The sequence below is a fragment of the Phascolarctos cinereus genome, unplaced genomic scaffold, assembly GCF_003287225.1.
Source record: "Phascolarctos cinereus isolate Bilbo 61053 unplaced genomic scaffold, phaCin_HiC Scaffold_4;HRSCAF=312, whole genome shotgun sequence".
NCBI classification, from domain to species: domain Eukaryota; kingdom Metazoa; phylum Chordata; class Mammalia; order Diprotodontia; family Phascolarctidae; genus Phascolarctos; species Phascolarctos cinereus.
This window is the reverse complement of record NW_027555847.1, coordinates 419,480,968-419,492,825: the sequence shown is the minus strand read 5'-3', so window position 1 is coordinate 419,492,825 and position 11,858 is coordinate 419,480,968. Positions and strand designations below refer to the sequence as shown.

General features: G+C 36.6%; 1 pseudogene; it reads right to left on the bottom strand.

The window, feature by feature from the left end:
- Nucleotides 1–6,656: 6,656 nt before the first annotated feature.
- Nucleotides 6,657–7,146, bottom strand: LOC110223231 (cofilin-2 pseudogene; annotated as a pseudogene).
- Nucleotides 7,147–11,858: the final 4,712 nt, after the last annotated feature.

Below are 11,858 nucleotides of genomic sequence, written 5' to 3'. Positions count from 1 at the left end.
TTTTATAAAGTTCTATTTTTGCTTTTGCTTTGTCTGATATTATGATTGTTATCCTTGCCTTTTTTTTTAAACTTCAGCTGAAGCAAAATAGATTCTGGTCCAGCCCCTTATTTTAACTCTGTATATTTTTGTTTCAAGTGTGTCTCTTGTAAATGAGATATTGCTGAATTCTGGCCTCTAATCCATTTTGCTGTCAACTTCCATTTTGGGGGTGAATTCTTCCCATTCATATTCAAAGTTGTGATTACTAATTGTACATTTCATTCCATCCCATTTTATTATTTTTATCCCATAGTAATTTTTTACTCAATATGTCTGGAATAGGATTAATAGTTTTGCTCCCTGACCCAACAACTTCCCCGTTTGTGTTGACAGGACCATCATCTTTTTAATACCAGGTTGACTACTTCGGTGTAGCCTTGATTCTTTCCTCTCCTTCATTCTCTTTATCTAATCAGTTTCAATGTACTGTTGATTATCCCTCCTTATCCATCTTCTTTTCTCCATTGATATAGTCCCTACCTAGTCTAGAAACTCATCATCTCTCACTTGAACTATTTCAATAATCAGAAAAACACAGATATTGCATGTCAATCCTCAATTCAAAAATCTTCAGATTTTTGGCCTCTAAGGGAAAAAAGAGAAAACATAAAATCCTCACCTTCTGGTTCATTTTTACCTTTCCCACCTCACCTTTCTCCACTCTCTATTCCAGTCAAAGGCATATATTAGGTGATCCCTACACACTGTGCTACCGCTAGATGACGCTACCTTTCACTTTTATGCCTGATAGAGAATGTGAGAGAAAATGTGAAGAAAAAAAAGAACAGAACTAAAAACAGAAAAACAGGGAATATCAAAATTTAGGGGATGAGATAGGAAAGAAAAACCAAGAGAAGAGACAGAAAAATAAACAGATAGATGAAAAGGAGCTCTCCCTCGTCTGTATTCATAACACATTGAACTTTGCATATTCACTCATTCTAATATATAACATTATTATTTCTGTAGGTCATTATTCTACCATAATAAAAGTTTTTGAGGGCAAGAATCATATCTTCATTTATCTTTCTAACTCCTCTATGCCTATCAGAATGAACTGAATGTAGTACATGCTGAATATTAATGAATGATTGAATGAAAAAAATCAGTAATGACTTATTATATGCCAAGTGCTATGATATGTTCCACTGACACAAATACAAAAGTGAAAAAAGTCCCTGTACTCAAGGAACTTGCATTCTAATAGGTGAAATGTGAAACTTGGTTTATTGATAAGGCCTAGGTAACAAATTATTCCAAGGTTTATCACTGATTGATCCATTTAGAAACCCAGCAGTCCCTAGGTGCCGAACAACTGCCTTTTTAGCTAAATTTAGGTTAAGGAATGCAAGTTTGGCAACTAACAGTTAAAGAATCTTCATTTAATCTAGTTATATAAGCCTAGCAAACTTTACTAATCACAGTGTACTTGTGATTCAAAGAAGGAGAGGGTTCTGTCACAGTCCAGACCACAAGCTGATTTACTATTCCTAAGGCTCCCTTCCACTGAGTCCCTGTGAATATTCACATCAACAACAATCAGATATAAAAACAGAGACCTAGGAGATCTAGGGTTTTACTCTGGACTCTCAAACTAGTACAAAGCCTATGGTAAACCCAAGTCGCCATCATCATGATGTGCTGGTGGGACTGTAGGGAGAGAAAACCACATAAAGACTGCATTCTTGTGATAATAAACTGCATGACTTCAATCCTTTGAGTGCTTAGGCTCCTTCTCAATATTTTCTCACCCACAGTCCTTCAGAAGGAGATAATATATAAAAGGTTATGGTGGCCAACCAGGAATATTTTAGTTTGCCCACTTAAAGGGATAGTAAATGGAGCCATAAGGGAATAGATTGATCACTTTTTTCCAAGTCAATATCAGAGTTGATTTGATTGTGGTTCCAGAATTTAAAAAGAGAGGAGAGAAGAAAGAGAGAGAGAGAGAGAGAGAGAGAGAGAGAGAGAGAGAGAGAGAGAGAAACACAGAGAGAGAAGAGAGTTTGAGATAGATATCTAAATCTGTAGACCTTTTTATCTATCTATCTATCTATCTATCTATCTATCTATCTATCTATCTCTTATCTATTGATAGGAGAGCTGTATAGATCTATAGATCCTGTAGATAGACTTCTATCTATTAGAGATCTATAGATTTAGATAGATATGTCTATCTATCTGTCTGTCTATTGGTGGAGGAGATACAGAACTCTATTTTAACAGTCAGACTGGCATATAATAGCTGCTTACTAAAAGCTCATTATTTGATTGCAAGATTGTGGGTAACTCCTGGTATGGAAACTCCCTACTAATGCAATGACAACCTCTCTGTAATTTAAAAACTTAGAGGTCCTTTGAAGTTAATCGCTTTATCCATGAATAGCCAGTGAGAGGCAGAGCTTGAGCACAAATCTACCTGACTCTAAGGCTACCTTATGTTATTCTTATTTTCATCCTCTCATTTTAGCCAAACAATAAGTTCTAGTCAACCAAATTTCATTCAAGTTGCCCCTCCATGTTAAATCATCTATAAACTACATAAGGTTTGTAAGCATACAATTAAATTTGTAGGATTATTTCATTTAGCCCTGGTTATATAAATTCCAGAGATATCTTATAATTATTCTCCTGAACTTTATTTTTCTTTTCCCCTAAATGAAGAGAAAATAATCAGCTTCATCAAAAGAATAACTGTTTCTTTCCATACTTCTTTTGGGATCTGCCCATTATGGAAATTAAATCACTCAATCATTATGTGCGTCCCTTAGATAAGAAGCAACGCATGATTATGTTTATAGAATGATACATCTGGTCTGATTCGAATTAACTACCCATCAGTGACTATAAATTGTTACATAATTTTATTTGATTGGCAAAATCATTTCACAGCAGCTTAAGCAATATTGTTGTAAATGTGCCCAGATTCCCAAAACATTTTTTTATTATAAACTAAGTGAAAAGAACCTGAAATATTATTCTAATCCCATCAAAACGTCCTTTGAATAGTCAGATTACTAATTTTACCACACCTTTAAATGATAGATTTCTAAATCTGACATTTAGAAGATCTGATCATTTGAAAGACAGTTTGATGTGTGTCAACCTTTGATGGAGAAGGGCATGAAACCATGCTCTAATTGCCTCCACAGTAAGTTCATTCTTCTTAATTTCAGTGCTGTATGACAGTGCCTTTCTTTATCTCTAGTTGATTCTCAATCATGTTCCCCAGAATACCTGTTCTGGACTTTTCATACTCTCTTCAAGCCTACAATCTTATCTTCGACACTCACATTCCCAGCTGATTAATCTATTTCTCTGTTTAGCTAAAATAACAATAATACTCATAATAGCTAACATTTATATATCACATACATTCCAGGCACTGTACTAAGTACTTTACCATTGTCATCTCATTTGACCCTCACAACAATTGTTATTACCCCCATCTTACAGATGAGAAAACTGAGGCAAACAGATGTAAAGTGACTTGCCCAAGGTCACACAGCTACTAAGTGTCTGAGGTTAGATTTGAACTCAGGTCTTTCTGACTGGAGGCTTCTAGGTGACGTGATGGATAGAGTGCTGGGCCTGAAGTCAGGAAGACTCAACTTCCTTAGTTCCAATCCAGCCTAAGAGCCTTATGTGACCCTGGGCAACTCACTTAACCCTGTTTGCCCCAGTTACTCATTTGTAAAATGAGCTGGAGAAGGAATGACAAATCACTCTCGCATTTTTACCAAAAAAACCCCAAATGATTTCACAAAGAGTCAGGTACAACTGAAACAGCTGAACAGTAACAACAACAGCTTTCTGACTCCAGGCCCAGTGCTCTGCCCATTGCACTACCTGGCTGCCTCCAAAAGGTTTCTATATCTTCACTTATTTCCTTCCCTTTCTACCTTCTGCATGGCCCTGCACTGGCTGTCTTCTAACACTTAAAATGGTCTCCCTTCTCATCTCTGACTTTTGGAATCCCTCACTTTCTCCAATACCCAGTTCAAGTTTTTCCTTCTGAAAAAGGCCTTTCCAGGTAAGCTAAGGTGCTAGTGGTTGCTACTACATGGTTACCTGGTCTCTACCTTCCATGCATTTTGCATACCTATGTATGTTCCTGTGGTTCTCTGTTAAAATCCTCAAGGGCAAGGACCATTTGTTTCACTTTTGCCTTTGTATTGCAGCACAGTGCCAAGCACATAGCAAGCACTTCATCAGTGTTTGCACCCATGATATACTGATGTGGATAGTTAACATCTCATGTGAAAAAAATATCATTAGATTCCTTACCTGTGAAGAGAGGGGAAGCCTCAGACAGCTACAGATTTTGATTGAGAGGTTTTAGTGGACTATTAACTCAATATGAGTTAACCCCCTGTGGTGTGGCAACTAAAGAAAAATTGAAACATATTTTACAGAAGGAAGAAATTATGGTATTACTCAGCTCTGGCTTTGAGGGTGGGTAGAATTTTGAGGACCATTGTTGCAGAATGGAGTTGTTGTGTAAGGCACAGAGTGGAAATATACAAACTTGAAAGCAAGATTTGTAACAGGTGAATTAGAGTAAAGATAGACTTATTTGCAGAAAATCTTAAATTGATTACATTTCTCCTGGGGAATGTCAAGGAACTTCATGAAAAGATTTAGAATCTCTCTTGATTTTTTCCCCCTAATAAATTATTGATTTTTGTTTTTTATTTTGTTTTGCTTTTGGTGGATGAGTTTGGTGATGGTTGGAAGCTTTATAATTCCAGTATAACATAATTAAATGCTTGGACTCTGGAGTTTCCAAAACAGAGGTGAGAAATATTTTTGACAGCATGGAGTTCTAACTGTGACGCCAAGGGGAGCTAAGTGAAGCTTAGCTTTATTAGAAAGACCATCACGGGAACTTAGAAGGTGCAATTATTTTCATTAATGTAAGTGACGACTCCTTGGAGAAGAAGTTGTCATTTCCCTTCACATTACGTTTTGCAAGGATGAATTTGGTGATAAGTCTTAATTACCCTTTAACATTGCATACAACCATCTGTTACTAACTCTACTAGTTTCAAAATACTTCTCAATTCAAAAGAATTGCTAAGTTAATCATCATAAAGGTTATATCACTCACAGAATTAGGTGTTCAAGGAATGAATGGGCACATATTTAACTGAAAAAGAGGAAGACATAAAAATATTTGGAAAGATGAAATTGGTTTCCCCTACTCCCTTAAAAGAATTGCTTACTACATATGTAAGGCCATTGGAATGATGACAGAGAAGAGGGAGAAGTAATAGTGGAATTGACTGATTAATCAATTATATAATCAGATAAACAAGAATTTGAAAATTACCAAATTGTAAATTTTAACTGCTCTCTTATTAACATTTCCAGTTTATTTGCTATTTACTTCTCTGATGAGATGGTCATTAGAAATATCCTAGAAGCTTATGGGTGGGCTTAGTGTAAAAATATATTACTATGATTGGCCGAATAACTCCCTGACTTGCTTTGAAACTTCCTTGTTATGACTAAGAAAGATAAATTACTCAAATACTGTTAGTTTAAGCACTTGGTTTACCTACTGAATTACAAATTCTTAATGTTCACTATTACTAATATTTTGCCATATTAGAATATTTTCCCCTTCTTATTCTTTTTTTTTTTTGGTAATAAGCCACAAGTTTTATTGCAACATGGCCAATTTTGTGGGTATGGGAAGTTTGATCTCAAAAGCAATGTTCCATTTAAGTTACATTCTTTTCATATAGAAATTGCCATTATAACTGCATTATCCAAAACATTTTTAGTACTGCAAGGCTCACATGGGAAACACTTAATTCCTACTCCTGTAGTGTACATTCAATGGAAAATACAAAGACATTATCAACTACTTCATTTAGGAAGACACGTAGATAACAGGAATGAACACTGAGGTACTATAATAGTTTGATGACAGTTCTGGCAACCTAATTGGCATTCCTTTTTGAAGGTGACAACCTTATTACATAAAAGTGCTTTCAATACATAGTTACACATATAAATATAAATATATATGTGTATGTATGCATGTGTATATACATGTATACATTATATATGCAAGTATACATACATATATACATCATTTACACATATACATATAAAATATCTATATATTATATATCTATTTATCTCTATGTCTGTATGTTTGTGTATGTGTGTGTATACACATGCTACGATAGGCATATTCAAGGAAGGTTAGGTGTACAAAGCATAAGAACTTCTGAAACTGCAATCAAGAGCAACTGTAATACTGAAGTTTAGCATCTGACCATACTTTCAAAGCAGTTGATTAGCTAACCTTTTGAAGTTTTTTTAAGCTATTCATATAGACTATCATATTTATTTTAGCTCTGCAAGGGATACCTAAAGCCATTTGTTTTGGCTAAAATGCGAAGTAAAGACATTCCTCGAGTTCTGCACATAACTACCAGGATGAAACAGTCTAATGGCAATCACTGGTAAGCTGCTTAAATTACTGACATCTCTTTTATGCTTTCTGGGAAGGTATGGAAAGGGACAAAAAACCTAACTCTATTCCAACTGGTGGAGCTGCAGAAATGACAGCTACTGCCTGATGGCACTTCACTGTCATTTTATAAAGGTCTTCCTTCAAGTGAAACTACTACATTGTCTCTCAATTTCTCTCCAAGCATTGCACAATCCTTAATATCAATCCTTAATATCATTTACTTGCCACTCGTGTTTAATACCTGTAAATTTCTTTTTAATGACATGTTTAGAAGTAACATAAATCATCTTGCTTTTTAAAGGTGCACATTCAGGAGCTCAGAATGTAAAAACTAGGTCTTCTTTCTTAGATTCTTTTGTCTCCTCCATGGCATCATACAAAGCTTATCATTCAGAGGTAGCTACTTCACAAAAGATGTGTAGGAGTCCTCTACTGTATCACCAACGTAACCCACCAAGATCTGCTTTGCTTCCTCTACAATTACTTGTTTTCTGTCATGACTTAAACAAGAGAGAGCTGCTTTCTTTCTTTTTTGATCTCATCTTGTGTAGATGTCCTTGCATTTCATTAAAAACTTTGATTACCTCACCATTCACAGCTACTCCAGAAGCCATGGTTCCCAGGGCAGTAAAGTCTTGGCAGCACAGTCTAACTCAGTGGCACTGGGGAGAAAAGGAGCAGAGCCCTTCCTAATTTTTAAATACATTATCATATCTTCAATTATTTTAGATTTTCCTATTTTATGGCAACACTTTCCCACTGACTCTGTTTCTCCTCTCCTACCCCTTTCTGTCTCCAGGTCCCATCCCTTCCTGTTTGTTACCCTTTCCCCAACTTTTTGATGTCTGCTTATTAGTTCCTTTTTTGCTTGCTTTTATCTAGTTATTTAATTTCTTCTCATTCAAGTAGTTAAATGAAATCCACCTTGTTTTCCTCCCCTTCAGCTTGTTTTGTTGGTTAGTTGTTTTGTATTTTTTAAATTTCATTTTCTGTGTCTTATTTTTCTAAAAAGTATCATGTCCTCATTATTGTCACTATTTAGCTTCTTTTTTTCTGTATGTTTTAGACTTTCATTATTTCATTCCTAACTTATGGTTACTTAGTCCTTGTATTCCTTGTGGAATTAACACTTCTATGATGTATATTTTGGGTTCCCTTTCCAAAATAGTTTCTATGCTATTGCCTTTATACCATGCCACCTATCCCTGGCCCTTTTTTCTATTGTGCCTAACTCAGACACATCAATTCTTACAGGTGACAGAGATGTTTTTGTCTCATGGTAGAGAAATTTTCCTAAGTTCCTCATTGTGCATTTCAGTTACTATCTTTTAACCTCCTTATCATCCCTCTGACCCCATTGGCCCTGAGGTCAGATATCTTTGCCCTCCCACTCATCCAGGTCTCATTTGCCCCCAATGCCTCTGATTCCCCTTTCCTTGAATTAGTGTGAATGGTCTCTCTAAGCAGCAAATTCCTGCAGATATCTAGTCTCATATGGCTATGTCTCAATCTCCTTTCATAGACTAGTTCTCTTTTCTCATGGAAGCATTTACCAGTGGTATTCCCCTTCTCACCACTGAAAGAAGATTTTGCTCTTTTCTTTCTCCCAGTTTCAATTCCCCCCTTAGCCTCCTTGCTCATTCTCCTGTTGCTTCCCTTCTTCCTGAGAGACTAAAAGTGTTATTTTCCTTTCATTCTTAGCCATTAACTTGATTAGAGTACATCTTAAATCCGTTCTATCGTTCTATGCCCCCCTATATGCACAGTCCTATTCTGCAATTTAATGCCAATGAAGGTTTACTTCACTATATTTAAGGTTCTTTCTCCACCAATATTTTGTATTTTACCTCTGCTTTCGTCATTGTCCCTTGGTTTGCATTTAGAAAGAAATCTCTTCAAGGTTTGCCTGTCATGTTGTCGCTGTCCTTGGTCTCTTTTGTTTATCCTGTCCAGTTGCTGTTGTTTCCTCGGGTGTTTGAGAAGCAAATGATTTCTTCAAGTTTGGTTTTCTTTCTAGGAATGTTCCAAATGTCTCTATTTTTTTTAAATGTAATGGCCATTTCTTTTTTATTTAATTAATGATTAGGCTCAAAAAATCAGGGAAGGATATCTTGGGTTGCATCTTGTGTTTTTTGCTCTTTAGAATATATTATTCTATTCCCTCCTGAATTTTCTTCTTGTGGATATGGAATAAGCTTGTTATTTGCATTTCTTTTCTTTCTCCTGTTCACATGTAGAACTTGTTGTTTATCAGAGAAATTGTTAAATTTTATCATTATGTGTCTTGGAGTTTTCACCATGGGTTGTTTTGTTGTTTTCTTTTTCTAGAGACAATCAGTGGATTCTTTCACTTGGCTCTTTCTCTTCTGTGTTCACAAATTCTGGGCAGCATGCTTGTATCATTCCTTGCATTATATTGCTAGGATTTTTTTTTTGAATTCTCATGTTCTTCTGGGAGACCTATACAATTTCAGTCATCTTCACACACCCTCCTGCAGATATCAATATATTTTGTTTGTATAGAAATTGTGCTTTCTTTTGATGTTAATTTTTTTCTTTGTCTTCTTCCAGATTGTTCTTCACTTAAGTTTATTTGCATTCTCAGTTAATTATTCTCTTTTGTTTGTGAGGCTTGCTGCTGTTTATTCAAGATTTTTCCATTCTGCTAATTATTTCTGCTGTGCATACATAATTTTTTTTTTTTTGCTTTTACAAAGCTTGTTTCTCTTTTAAACCATTCAGGAAGATCTGTTTGTGGTTTCACACTCTCTTGGGAATCCCATGGTTCTCTTCCTCATCAGGCATTGATTCACTTTCCTCTGCCGTGGGATACTTAGCCATAGATAGGGGCCATCTTCAGTCACCCTGACGAATATCTGGCCATTGGACCCAGATGGCTCTGAAGGAGAAAGTGAGGCTGGTGACTTGTACAGTCCTCCCTCACTCAAATCAAAGTCAATTACAAGTCATGTCATCATCTCCCTGATGTCATGGTCCTCTTCAGGAAGGAAGAGCAAGCACAACAACAACAACAACAACAAGTCATATATTCATTTAGCTGGATTCATTTAGCTGACCTGGAGGGCATTTTCACACCTTGCCATTTGGTTTATCTTCTTTTGCTCAGGAACTTTAATGAGTTTTCATCTTCCTAAGGTCTTAGGTAATTTCAGTCTCCCCCCCCACCTTATTATTTTGTCCAATTGCTCACTTTCTGTTTCCCTCTTTTTTCACAGGAATTTCCCTGAGGGCTGTATCTCAACGCCTTCTCAGCTTTCTTCAGTCACTAGCCTTTATCTCTGCCCCAAGTGACTTCTGGGTGAACAGAATTGGGACCAATTGAATGCTAGTGTGAGAGATGACCTCTCAAAAGTGAAGCTTCCTCAGGGGATCAGTGGTTCTTGTTAATATTTCTGGATTGTTGTTTTCAAAACCCTTCCCTGCTCAGACCCTGTTTTTTTTTTTAAATGCTTAGCAGAAAGAATAGCCCTGCCCCCAACCTGAACTGCTTGCCCTTGAAAAGCTTCCCACCTTTTCTTGTCTCTGGGATAAGGGGGAAGGGGGTTCGGGAGGTGAAATTGCAGTAAATTTCATTTTCCTAGGAATTACCTAACTCATGGGAATTCAGCCCTAAACCCCTTCCTGATCACCACACCACTGCTGCTTCAGCATTAGGTTTACTAAATAAAGACATGTATGTTTGGATTGGCTATACCCTGTTTCCTTGTTCTTTGTCTTTGAATTTTCATGCCTACGATGTAAGCCCACCTCCCCAGCCAATGGGAGTAAGGGATAGTGGTGGGTGGAGGTTTTTTGTGTTGGGGTGTATAATCTCATTTTGCTTTCTGTGCCTGGCCTCTCTCCTGCTGGAAGCCTACCGGAGAAGCAGAGGCCCCTTCTCGCGAGATTGGAATGAAAAAGTAACTTTTGCTTCCACCTCGACAAGTCTCTGAGTTTAATTTGGGTTTGGGTCTCTGTCCCACACTCTAGGCTCCTTCCCTTGGTCTTAATGGAGTCCCTCACAGCCATTCCTATGTGTCTTGCCCCAATTCCTTCTGTTTCTCAGTTCTGTGGTGGAATTTATTGTGGCACAGAGCGCTGGTATCCTGTTCCCTCAGACTGTTCAAACTTTAGATCCGAGGAAAGAGGAGTGTAGCATTGAGTTCTACGGCAAGCCTGTGTATGAGCATGTGTAGCCCTGCTGGCTGAGCCCAGTGGGAACTGGAGGGGAAGGTAAGCAGGTTAGGGATAAGGGATTATTAGTCTTCTTTATTGTTCTCTGGTTTTTACCTTATTTGGTTCCTTGGCTTCCTAAACCATGGAAACAGCTAAAATTGTTTTATCTCTTGCACATAATTTTTAGATAATTTTTAGATAAGTTTGAAAGATCATGAGAATCAGAAAAGAAAATCTCATCCTCTTTCTTGTTGACTACATGACCCAGAAGTCAATTCAAAGAGCATTCTCAAATGTTTATGTACTGTTTGCCTTTATACTGCTGTTGCTATGGTATAAGACAGGGGTGGGGAACTTGTGGCCTCAAGGCCACATGTTGTCCTCTAGGTCCTCAAGCTCAGCCCTTTGACTGAATCCAAACTTCACAGAACAAATCCCCTTAATAAAAGGATTTGTTCCATAAAACTTGGACTCAGTCAAAAGGCCTCACCTAAGGACCTAGAAGGCCTATGGACTTGAAGCCACAGTTTCTCCACCCCTGGATAAGGTATGTTCCTAATTCTGTTCACTTCACTCTGCATGCACAAGTCATTGCAGGTTCTCTGAAAGTGTCTCCTTTATTGTTTCTTAAATTACAATAGCATTCCATTATATCCATGTATAATGATTTGATCAACTGTTCTCCAAAAGTTTGATACTCTTTTACTTTCCAATTCTGTCACTTGAAAAAGAGCTGTTATAAGTAGTCTTGTATGCATGGGTCCTTTTTCTCTTTATTTGATTTTATAGGTCTAGTAGTATTATTATTTGATCAAAAGATATATACAGTTTAATAATTTGGGGAGCATAGTTACAAATTGCTTTCCATAATACCAGAATACTTTTTCTTCCCCTATGAATGATGATTTCAAGGAGCAACAGAAAATTTTCTTCAACCTCTTTTTCATTCTTCTTTGTCCTTAATATGGCACAATGTGCTTAATACATGCTAAAGAAATAATCTGCTAATTAACTAATTCAATATATATATATATATATATATGATAAAATCACAAATTACTCTAGACTGACAACAGATTGTAATTATCTAACTTTTATTCTTTTTAAAAAACTTACTTAAGAAATCATGTTTTTGTAACTTCTACCACAA